The sequence below is a fragment of the Eutrema salsugineum genome, unplaced genomic scaffold (genome assembly GCF_000478725.1).
Source record: "Eutrema salsugineum unplaced genomic scaffold, Eutsalg1_0 scaffold_3, whole genome shotgun sequence".
Classification (NCBI taxonomy): domain Eukaryota; kingdom Viridiplantae; phylum Streptophyta; class Magnoliopsida; order Brassicales; family Brassicaceae; genus Eutrema; species Eutrema salsugineum.
In genome coordinates this window covers 5,628,675-5,640,753 of record NW_006256756.1, presented here as the reverse complement: position 1 = coordinate 5,640,753, position 12,079 = coordinate 5,628,675, and the positions used below count along the sequence as shown (strand labels likewise).

At 41.9% G+C, this 12,079-nt stretch overlaps 1 non-coding gene across 1 annotated transcript; it reads left to right on the top strand.

Moving 5' to 3' along the window:
* The first annotated feature begins 6,326 nt into the window (after nt 1–6,326).
* LOC112085626 lies at nt 6,327–6,433 on the top strand. Its single transcript, XR_002898927.1, has one exon. It is a non-coding gene; the product is annotated as a small nucleolar RNA R71 (small nucleolar RNA).
* Nucleotides 6,434–12,079: the final 5,646 nt, after the last annotated feature.

The following is a 12,079-nucleotide window of genomic DNA, read 5'->3' as shown; positions in this document are numbered from 1 at the left end:
TTAAATCAATTTCCGTCCATAAATGTTAACGATCCGTTAAATCACGTATACGTGGCATCAACATCAACGACGACGTCGTTTTGGACTTATGAAGTTTAACAAGTAAAATACATAAAGCGATGTCGTTTATATCTTCTTCAACCCTTCGATACTTGACTTATCGACGACTTAGGGATTTAAAAATCAAATTCTTCAGTCTTTGGATTGTTGTTCGAATTCAATGTCTTCTTCTAGCAGTTCGGGTATTAAATATTTTTCCCTCTTATGTGTTTGTTAGTGTATTACGTTGTGAGTAGATTTCTTTTTTTTTTTCATCTGATAACTACCGCCATTGTTTTGTTTGAAGTAATCTCCTCCAAGCGGCACGAGACTGAGCGGGAAAGAGGCATACCATCGAAATGTCGATGTGGTGCCCGAGCTATTATCAGAACTTCGGAGACGTATCAAAATCCGGGGAGACTATTCTACTGTTGTCCGTATGGATCCAAGGAGGTAATGTATAGTCTCTGTTAATTAATTTGTTCTTTAGTTTGATGTCAGTGACCCATATAAATCGAGTCTGTTGTATTGTTGTTAGGATAAAAATCATCTGTTCAAGTGGACATATGTTTCTATCGTCGAAGAGGTTGAACGCTTTCGACCTGAACTTGAAGCATTGAAAGTAGAAGCCGCTGGATTTGAGAAGGAGATTGGAGAGTTAAAAGCTGATGTCTGTTCCTGCAAAAATGAGATTGAGAAGCTTAATGCAGTCATGAGTTCCATTAAGAATGTGATGGTTAGTGGATTGGTAATGGGTGTGATCGTGTTTTACATTTTCCATTAGGATTATCTGTAGTGTTTTTTGCATTTTCCATAACGATTATGTGTTGTTTTAGTCTTTGGCATTGTCGTGTTTGAGCCACAGTTTGTGTATTGATAATGAGAACACAACTCTTTGTCATTATCATGGTTTAGGTTCGACAATGTATTGAACTGTTGTTCAAATTTGTTTCACTGTGCAAAATTCTCGTTCTAGAACAAAAAGAAAATCAAAAATCAGAGTAGAAGCAATAACAAGAGTCTCAAAATCCAATCAATATCATTCTCAGAACTAGAGTTTTGAAAGTAAAAGCAATAATATGAGTATCAAAATCCAAAAAACCAACAGAAAAGCCATAAACACTGGCTTTGAAAAGCAATAGAAGAGAATAAGAAAGGTTGTGTCGCGGGATAGAATGTGTTTTCGCCAAGTTGAGGAACAGATGACGTCGTTTTCACGTTTTTTCCAAAAAAATAGAGAGACCTTAAACGACGACGTCACTTACGTGGCCGCCACGTAGACCATGGCTTGACAGAAAACTTAACAGAGTTATGTTGGGAATTGGTTTTAGCACAGAGCATAAAGATGGAGTACGAAATTCAAATTATACCAAAGATTAAAAATGCCTTTCAAATGTTAACAGAGTTCAAGTATGATAAAGCACAGTACGTAATGTTTAAGTATGTTTTAACTAGAAAAATAGTTCAAGTCTAACTTTAACACTTTCCACAAGTTTAGGTCTGAATTAGCCAATTTTCCACCATGCTTATAACTACATGAAATATTGAAATGCGGCCAATTTCACCAAAATCGTAAACGATGTTAATTTTCCGTCAATAATTAATGACGTGGCTGACACGTGGCATATCGGTTTACTAAGTTATTTGGTCGATTTTTTTTTAATTTCAGGTGATCAAAACGACGTCGTTTTGATATTCCTTTTAAAAAATGCATTCAATAAGACTTGAACACATGAGCTTCCAAGTAAAGGGTTTACCACCAAACCCACTGAACTAGAGACATTTATTGACTTTAACAAACTAAAAATATTTATATTGATATCCAACTGAGATCAACATCATCCTTGGTTGATAATCTGTGACACCTAATCCTCCCTTACTTCACTCCGACTTACAGAGTCGTCCTCTACGACTAAGTTTTCGCCGGCTAAGGCTAGAATTATTATTTGGTATTCGAGATCTGATTCGGGATCCACTCTAATCTTCTCCGATCCGCTCCAAAAAAATTCGGATATCCAAGAGAGCCAGATCCGGATAATAAAAATCAATATCCGTCTACACCAGATCTGTATCCGGATAGTTAAATTATTAGGTCCGGATATCCGTATTTGAATCTCTAACCTCTACATATATTTAAAAATTATATTTTATTGATAATTATGTAATATATTGAGATTTTTATATATATAAATAATTCAAATTAAATTAAAATATTTTTTCTAATAATTTTTTTTACAAAATATTAAATTAAATTAAATTTTATTATTATTTTAATTTTTTTAGATTTTTAATATATTTGTTATCTGGATCCGGATATCCGAAATATCCGCGAATATCTTAATATTTAGACGATATTCAAAAGTTCGGATATCCAAACATCCCAGATACGAATCTGGATAATTAAAACTCGGATCCTCCGCATCCGGATAAAGATCTGGATATCTCAAAACTATCCGAATATCTGCTTTGATCCAGGATTAGCACCGGCAACGTCAATCCTGGTGCAAACTAAGTCGTAGATGACGACTCTATAAGTCGGAGTGAAGTAAGGGAGGATTAGGTGACAAATTATCAACCAAGGATGTTGTTAATCTCAGTTGGATATCAATATAAATATTTTTACTTTATTAAAGTTTATAAATGTCTTTAGTTCAGTTGCTTTGGTGGTAAACCCCTTACTTGGAAGGTCATGTGTTCAAGTCTTATTGAATGCATTTTTTAAAAGAAATATCAAAACGACGTCGTTTTGATCCCTGAAATAAATAAAAAAATCGACAACCGGCATGCCACGTGTCAGCCATGTCATTAATTATTGACGGAAAATTAACACCGTTTACGGTTTTGGTGAAATTGGCCGCATTTCAATATTTCATGTAGTTATAAGCATGGTTCAATAGTTCGTGTATGGATTTTCAGAAGGCATAAAGTTCGTGGAGGAATAGGCCGTTTTCCCGCATTTCCTTCTCAGTAGTAGCATACTTCTCTTGTGTAGAGTCAAGTGTTCTACTGGCATAGTAGATGACATGTAGCTTCTTGTCTTTCTTTTGCCCAAGTACTGCTCCAACAGCAAAATCAGATGCATCTGTCATGACCTCAAAAGGAAGAGACCAGTCTGGTGCCTGAACTATTGGTGCACTGACTAATGCATCCTTGATCAACTTGAAGGCTTCTTCACATTCAACATCAAAGATGAAGTCCACTTCTTTACACAACAGTCTTGTCAAGGGCCTGGCAATTCTTGAGAAGTCCTTGATAAATCTTCTGTAAAACCCTGCATGCCCAAGGAAACTCCTTATCCCTTTGACTGAAGTGGGGGTTTGCAGGTTCACCATTACTTCTACCTTTGCTCTATCAACCTCAATACCCTTCTCAGATATCTTGTGCCCAAGAACTATTCCTTCTTGCACCATGAAGTGGCACTTCTCCCAGTTCAACACCAAGTTATACTGCTCACATCTCTCCAAGACCTGTGACAAATTAGAGAGACAATCCGAGAAGGAGGAGCCATAGACACTAAAGTCATCCATGAACACCTCAACTTTCTCTTCAATAATGTCAGAGAAAATGTGCATCATACATCTTTGAAATGTGGCAGGGGAATTACAGAGACCAAAAGGCATTCGCCTGTATGCAAATGTGCCATAAGGGCATGTGAATGTTGTTTTCTCTTGATCTCTTGGATCTATGGGAATTTGAAAAAATCCAGAGTACCCATCGAGAAAACAAAAGAAGGGGTGGTTTGCAAGCCTCTCTAACATCTGATCAATGAAAGGCCAAGGAAAATGATCCTTCCTAGAGGCTGCATTGAGCTTTCTATAGTCTATACACATTTGTGTCCTGTGACAGTTCTAGTAGCTATAAGCTCATCCTTCTCGTTTTTAACCACTGTGATCCCACCCTTCTTGGGCACAACATGAACAGGAGACACCCATCTTGAGTCAGAGATTGGGTAAATTATCCCTGCCTCAAGAAGTTTTAGTATCTCCTTTTTAACCACTTCCTTAAGGTTGGGGTTAAGTCGTCGTTGATGCTCAATAGAGGACATAGATTGGTCCTCTAGGTGGATCCTGTAGGTGCAAATGTCAGGAGAGATCCCTCTAATATCAGCCAATGAATACCCTATGGCTCTCCTGAACTTTCTTATCTCACTAAGCAATGCACTCTCTTGATCCTCTAATAGGCTATCATTGATGATTACTAATTAAGTGGAGTTTAAACCCAAGAAAGCATACGTGATCCCTGTTGGTAGAGGCTTGAGCTCAACAGGGGGTTGCATCAGCCTCATTCCAATCCTGGTCCAAGCTGCTTTGGCTGGTGTCTGATCCTTTGATAGCCAAGACCTCAGAGTCACTTTGTTCCAGCTCCAAAAACCTTGTCTCAGGACCCAGCTCTCTTGCATTGTCCAGATACAGCTTATACCCTTCACTTGCTTCAGCTAAGAGCCCATTTTCTCCTTGTTCTTGAGTTAGAGCAGCTTGAAGAGGATCCTCAGTGTTCAGCTCCTCAAGCAACTCATCAGCCAACTGATCCATTGTCTCCACATAGAAACATTGACCTTCAATGGTGGGTTTCTTCATCATCTCATTCACATCAAACTTGAGCTTTTCAGACACAAGTTGAAGCTCTATTATCCCACCTCTCACATCAATTATGGCTCCTGCAGTGGCTAAGAATGGCCTGCCCAAGATAAGAGGATCTACTGGTTCCTCATCCATTTCCAGCACAACAAAATCTGTTGGAACTTCAAAACCACCAATCTTGACAGGTAGATCTTCCAACATACCAACAGGCAATCTAACTGATCTATCTGAAAGGATAAGAGAGATCCTTGCAGGTTTGCAGACTCTAAAGCCCAGCTTCTTTGCTATGGAGAATGGCATCAAGCTGACTGATGCTCCTAGATCACAAAGACATCCAGAGAATAGAAGAGGTCCAATGGCACAGGGGAGTGTGAAACTCCCTGGATCAGTTAACTTCCTTGGAATGGACTTCTTCTGAATGATAGCACTGCATTCATGACTTAGTACCACCATGCCTTGAAGCTCTTTTGTTTTGTTCAGAATGGCATCCTTCAAGAACTTCCCCATCTTTGGCATCATTAAGAATGCATCAATGAGAGGCATTGTGAGTGGTGTCTCATTGAGTGCCTTCTCAAATACAGCTCTTGCCTTATCCACAAGTTGCTTCTTAAATCTCCCTAGAAATGGGAGCTTGGGTTGGTATGGAGGTGGTGGCACATATTTCTTTTCTGGTTCTGGTTCCTTTGCTACCTCTTTACCCTTTTCTGTCCTTGGTTTCTCAGCAACTTGATCATCTTTTAAGGCTGCCTCCCCCTCAGTTTGATCATTGTCCTCAATGATCACATTGTTGTTCTCAATACCAGGTAACTCTTTTCCACTCCTCAGTGTAATGGCCTTGGCATATTCCTTGGGGTTGGGCTCTGGTTTTCCAGGTAGGTGACCTTGGTTCCTTGAGCTTGAGGCCCCTGCTTCAGTTCCTTGATTTCCTGCTGCATGGCTGCATTCTGGCTTGCAAATATCTGTTGACCCTGAAGCAGTTATTGCAGAATCCCAACCATATCTGACCCCATCTGTGGCTGCTGCTGAAGAGGTGGTGGCTGAAACTGGTGTTAAACCGGCGCTTGCTATTGGAACAGTGGTGGACCAAACCCTGGTGGTGCCTTTTGCTGCTGTGAAGTGAAACTAGGACCTTGAAATGGTTGCTGTTGCTGACCAAAACCCTGATTCTGACCAAACTGATTCTTGGGTTGGAATGACCCTTGAAAATTGTTTTTGGGAACAAAGTTCTGTGGAGCTTGAGAATTGGGATACACCTGGTCTTGTGGGTTAGCTACATTGGTGTTCCTGTAAGAAAGGTTTGGATTGGCATTACCATACTGATATCTCTGGAACCTCTGATTCCCAATGTAGTTTAGCTCCTCTTGGGTAAGACCTTCTTCACTTATGTTCTCAAAGATTTGAGAATGTTCCTCATATTCTCCAACAAAATGCAATGGCTTCTGAGTGGTGAATTTCAGCTTGTCCAATTCACTTCTCAACTCCTTAACTTCCGTAGAGAGCCTCTGTTCTGAGCTTGAACCTTCATTCCTATTTGACCTGTCATAGTATTCACCATAGGTATCATTGCTCAATGCTAAGTTCTCCACTAGCTCTAAAGCAGCATGAATCTCTTTACCCATGAAGTTCCCATTTGAAGCAGTATCCAGTTGGTTTATAATCTTGGGAAGAGCTCCTCTATAGAGTGTGCTGAGGAGGGAAGCTTCACTAAACCCATGGTGTGGGCATTGGTTTGTGTAGCTCCTGAATCTCTCATATGCTTCACCAAAACTCTCATTGCTGTGTTGAGTGAAGCTAGAGATTTGGTTCCTCAGTTTTGCAGTTCTTGAAGTTGAGAAGAACTTAGATAAGAAAGCTTGCTTGCATTGCTCCCAGGTTTGAATGGAGCCTCTTGGAAGATTCTTCTCCCATTGATGAGCTTTATCACCAAGACTGAATGGGAATAGTCTTAGCTTAAAGCTGTCTTCTGAAACTCCATTTATCTTTATCAGATCACACACCTTATCAAACTGGTCCAAGTGTTCCAAGGAGTCTTCCATTGCTAACCCATGGAACTTTGAGTTCTGGACCATATTCAGCAATGATGCCTTCACTTCAAAGTTGTTGTTTTGCACAGGTGGTGCCTGAATTCCAGCTCCATACTGATGAGCATTGGCCCTGTCATTCTCTCCAACATAGACTTGGGGTTGCTCATATCTTCTTTGTTGGTGTTGGAAAGGTTGGGGTTGGTGGTGCACCTGTTGTCTTTGCTGAACATTGGCCTGATGCCTCTGTTGAAGAGCTTGAGCTTGTCCCTGGTGGACATAAGCTTGTTGGTGATGCACCTGTTCCTGATGAACATTACCCTGATTTAACCCTTGACCAACTCCATTACCAGCTCCATTACCTTGAGCCTGTTGCTCCTGAACTGGTTGTTCTATGTCTACCACGTGATCTCCTTGTTCTGCCATCTCAGCCTGGTCAACTTGTCTACCACGTCTGTCCCTTCTCCGCCTTGGTACCAGAAGATTGATATTGTCGTTGAGAGTGAAAGGTGGACCACAGCTTCTTGATCTAGACCTTCATACACCTGAAATCACAAACAGAACTTGAGAGTAATCAGTAAAAACAAGAAAGTAAGCACTTGATCTCAAGAACAGATCAGAGCTTAATGCTAAACAAACCACAATTTGGCAACGACGCCAATTGATAGACATGATTTTTTAAGGTCTCAGGGCTATCAATCCCCTTGTCAAAGTAGCACAAAGAGGTTTATCAATCCAGATGTGGTGTTAGACACTAAACTATGTGATTATGTTCTTAATTCAAGCAAACAAGAGTGATTTTGGTTAACTAATGACAACTACAAACTTAAACAGGATTAAAGACTAATGACAATGACAAATGGTATGAATATGATATGATGGAGGCATGAGATTCTAGACATGATAGTTGGTTAGGGTGCTTTGGTGCTAAACTAGAAATGCTAATGACAATGATGAGACATGATTCAAATGATTAAAAACTCTAATCTAGGTTAATCCTCTCATGAAGGTATTAACCCCTATACTAATCCATTTTCAAACCAAATTCCCATTTGTGAAATATGAATCAATATGCATTAATAAACAGTTCTTAATGATCATTCAAGCAAATAACAATACATCATCATGCAGAAAATGCTTAAACCTCTAATACAGCTCTTTCAGGAATTTCATCAAACACTTTTGGTGCATGAATTTCCAAAAATCTAGATCTCAAGTGATATGCAAGGATCTAGCATAGAGAACAGCTGTTTAGAGAGATGAATCAATGAATCTAGCCCTAAGCATTCCTAATCTAACACCTTAGCACCCTAACCTACACATCTAGAACCTCATTAAGGTGACTACTCACTAATCATACTAATCTCTCTTAAACCTTTTCAAGTAGAGAAGATTGGCATGATTAATGATGAGAAATGGAGATGGAGATGATAGATTCAAAAGAAAACAGCTTTAAACACCCAGATCTCTTAAAACTCTCTTGATTAAACACTCAAATATAGATATTTCTCTTCTTAATGGAGTCTTTCACAAAAGAGGCAAGAGACAAAGGGAATAAAAATTGGCTTTCTCAGAAAAAACCCTAAAAAGTATTTATACCTCTCTAAAAACGAACCGGGTCAGCCCGGAACAAACCGGGTCCTGACCCGGCTTTAATGGATAAAGTAGGAATCCTGCGGGTTGGTCCAGTGTCTCCCAGGTAGCATGCCCAAGTCGCAGTCGATGAAGAATGCTGGTTGTGAGACTTAAATCGCTTGTCTTAGCCGCACGCCCAAGTAGGAGTGTTTTGCGAGTGTTGCTGCGGCTTGATCTTCTTCTTCTTCAACTCGCAGGTCCAAGGCGGTTTCTGGGGAATGTGCATATGTGCGGGTTGGTTTCCATTGCACCTAGATCGCACGCTCAAGTCGGAGTGATTTGCGAGTGATCGTGCGGCTTAGTTCCAGGCGCGGCTAACTCGCATGCCTAAGTCGCACGATTGTGGACTTAGCATTTCTCTTGCTCGGGAGCTTCAGACCTCATCCAGTGATAGCTTACCCGCACTTCTCAACTCGCAGCATCAGCTTTCAGGCATTCATCTTCAGGCCTGCGGGTTAACCAAGTCGCAAGACCATCTCGCAGCATTCAGAGCAGGTTGGACCACGTCGCATTCCGGAGAGTGTAACGTCCACGAAACTTGTCCGAATTGAGTGATTCCGGTTGCAGAAGACAGAAGACTCATTTATCTCCAACTTTGATGAAGGAAGCTTCGGTGCTTGATAAGTGGAAGGCTTCCTGGAGGGAACATCTTTGCAGTGCATTTACACGAACAGAGAGAGGCGTCTAAACATGTGTCCATTCCGAAGACCGTATCTTCCTGCTCATAGCTCCGAATTGAATGATCTCGGACGTTCTGGAAAGAAGACTAAAATGTCTCTGATTCGCATGAAGGCCCCGGAAACTGAATCGGCCTGGAAGTACACCGCCCTTCGCATTCTTCAGAGCTCATCGGCTTGGTCCAAAACAGCAGCGAGACAGGGGTTTCTTCCGACGAGCTTAACTCTCTGCTCACGCGTCCGAATTCCATGATTCTACTTGCTATGAAACCGTGATACAATCCTCTCCAACTTCTATGAAGCACCCGACATCTGAATCGGACCGGAAGGTTTCCCGGACAGGCGATTTCGGAAACGTGTCTGCACCCAGAGATTTTGGCCGAGAGATTCAATAGCCGGTACGCGTTTTGGCCGATAAAGTCTACCCGCGGTACATGAAAATGGCCGATAAAATCCTTCCTGGTACGCGAGAATGGCCGAGAACCTCTTTAAACCCAATTTTACCACTTTTCAAGCTTTGATCACCATTCCACCTTCTGGATTCATCTTTTCAGCTCCAAATACACCTGATAAACACTCAAAACATGCAAAGACTCATTGGGACCTAATGCATCTCCTAAGTTCTAAAACAAACCCTAAGGATCTAAAATGCATGGAATAAAACATGGTTTAGAATGAATTATGCAACCTAAATGATGCAAATTATGAACATATCAGCTACTCGCAGATTGAGAAGGTCGCCCTAGCTGTCGTAATGGTAGCTCGTAAGATGCGTTCCTATTTTCAATTGCATTCGACTATTGTGCTCGCAAGCCTTCTGTTGCACTTAATTCTGCATAGCCCGAGCCAGTCAGGACGGGGCGCCAAATGGGCCATCAAGTTAAGCGAGTATGATATCAAATATCGGAATAGATCTTCCGCAAAATCCCAGGTGCTCGCAAATTTTTTCGTTGAACTGCCAACAATCGAGCCCACTCCAGATGAAGTTTGGACAAACTGCATGTCGAAGGCTCGTCATCAAAACATGGATCAGGAATAGAAATTTGCCTTACCTCGCTAACAAGAGAAATCTTGGAGCAGTCCTTCCGCCTGAATTTCCACGCCTCGAACAACGAAGCAGAGTACGAAGCATTTATCGCCGGCCTACAATTAGCACAAGGAATTAAAGTTCAAAAAATAAGAGCTTTTTGCGAATCACAGCTCGTAGCAAACCAACTTAACGGAGAATAAGAGGCGAAAGATGGAAGAATGGGAGCATACCTCAGAGTAGTCCAGAACTTAGTAGAAAAGTTTGACGAGTTCGAGCTCACGCGAATACTCCGAGGCGAGAACACATCGGCGGACGCCTTAGCAGCGCTCCCCTCGACCTCGGATCCGGATCTCCGTCAAACAAGTTTGGTTGAATTCATCGAACGGCCGAGTATAGAGGAAGTAGAAGGGGTTCAGCTGATCAACCCCTAGAGGAAGAACCAAATAACGATGAAGCGACTGCAGTGTAAGAAGACGCCTCGACAGCCGATCTGGAGTACGACTACGACAAAGAATGGCTCGGAGCAATTTGAGTTTACATCGCCGACCGAGAGGTTCTATCCAACAAGTGGGAGGCTCGTAAAATAAAAGCTTAAGCCGTGCGGTACGTCCTCATCGACATTGAAGTGTCCAAATGGAGGTTTTCAGGACCATTAATGACGTGCGTGGAAGGACCCGAAGCGAGGAAAATAATGCACGAGGTGCATAGAGGCGCGTGTGGTAATCACTCTAGCGGAATATCCTTAGAAGTCAAGATAAAACGGCACAGATACTTCTAGCCTATGATGGTCAAGGACTACGAGAAATTTACTGCAAATTGCGAGAAGTGTCAACGGCATGCGCCTATCTATCCATCAACCGACCGAGCTGATGTCATCAATTTCGTCGCTCTATCCTTTCCTGAGATGGTAGATGGACATAGTCGGACCTCTACATCGGTCAAAGCAAAAGCGTTTTCTGCTCGTCCTTACAAACTATTTCTCTAAATTGATCGAGGCCGACTCCTATGCAAGCATAAATGACGCCCAGGTCGAACACTTCGTCTGGAAAAACATGATTTAAGGACATGGGGTTCCGTATGAGATAGTAACAGACAATGGATCTCAATTCATCTCACCTCGCTTTTAAGCTTTCTGCAAGAAGTGGAAGATTCGCTTAAGTAAATCCACGCCGAGATATCCCCACAGGAACGGACAGGCCAAAGCAGCTAACAAAACAATCCTGGACGGGTTAAAAAAGAGACTCGATGCTAAGAAAGGACGAACTGGAAGGAGTTCGATGCTACCGGAGAAACCCCATTCGCCCTCGTCTACGGAACATAATGTGTGATCCCTCCCAAGGTGGATTTCCCCGGAATTCGACGAAGACTTTTGCCAGGACAAGAAGGTTTAAATCACCTGATGATGCTGGACGTGCTCGATCTAATCAACGAGATGCGCGACCAGGCCTTAATCCGAATTCAGAACTATCAACAAGCAACGGCGAGATACTACAACAAAAATGTCCGAAGCCAAAGATTTCAAGAAGGGGAGCTCGTCCTTAGAAAGGTATTCCAAAACACTGCTGAGAGGAATGCAGGGAAGCTCGGAGAAAATTGGGAAGGCCCCTACAAGATCACAAAGATAGTTCGTCCAGAAGTCTACGAGCTCGCAACGACGAGTGACGAAGCAATTCCAAGATCGTGGAACGCTATGCACCTGTAGAAGTATTATCACTAAGGATACACCACGACCAAATATGAATTACAGGATGGCTTGATCCCTGCAAAGGGTACGTAGGAAGCCCGTCCTCGGACCACAGTTCAGACCAAAAACGTATCGGTCGCCACAGTTCACTATCGCACACGAGATTATAAGTCGAGACTACATCCCTTTCTCTAAAACCAAAGTGAACTCTTAAAACCTAGCCGAACACGCTCGCCCTCTCGGGAACGCCGGTCTATAGTCAAACTCTAACACTATCCACTTAGACTTTAACGTCGGCAAGGAAAACCATACCAAGTTAAACACCTCGTCATACTCTATCCCTTGTGACTCATTGTCTCGGCATAAATTGTCAAGACTATAAAAGACATCGGTCCTCTCTTCAAAAATTGAAG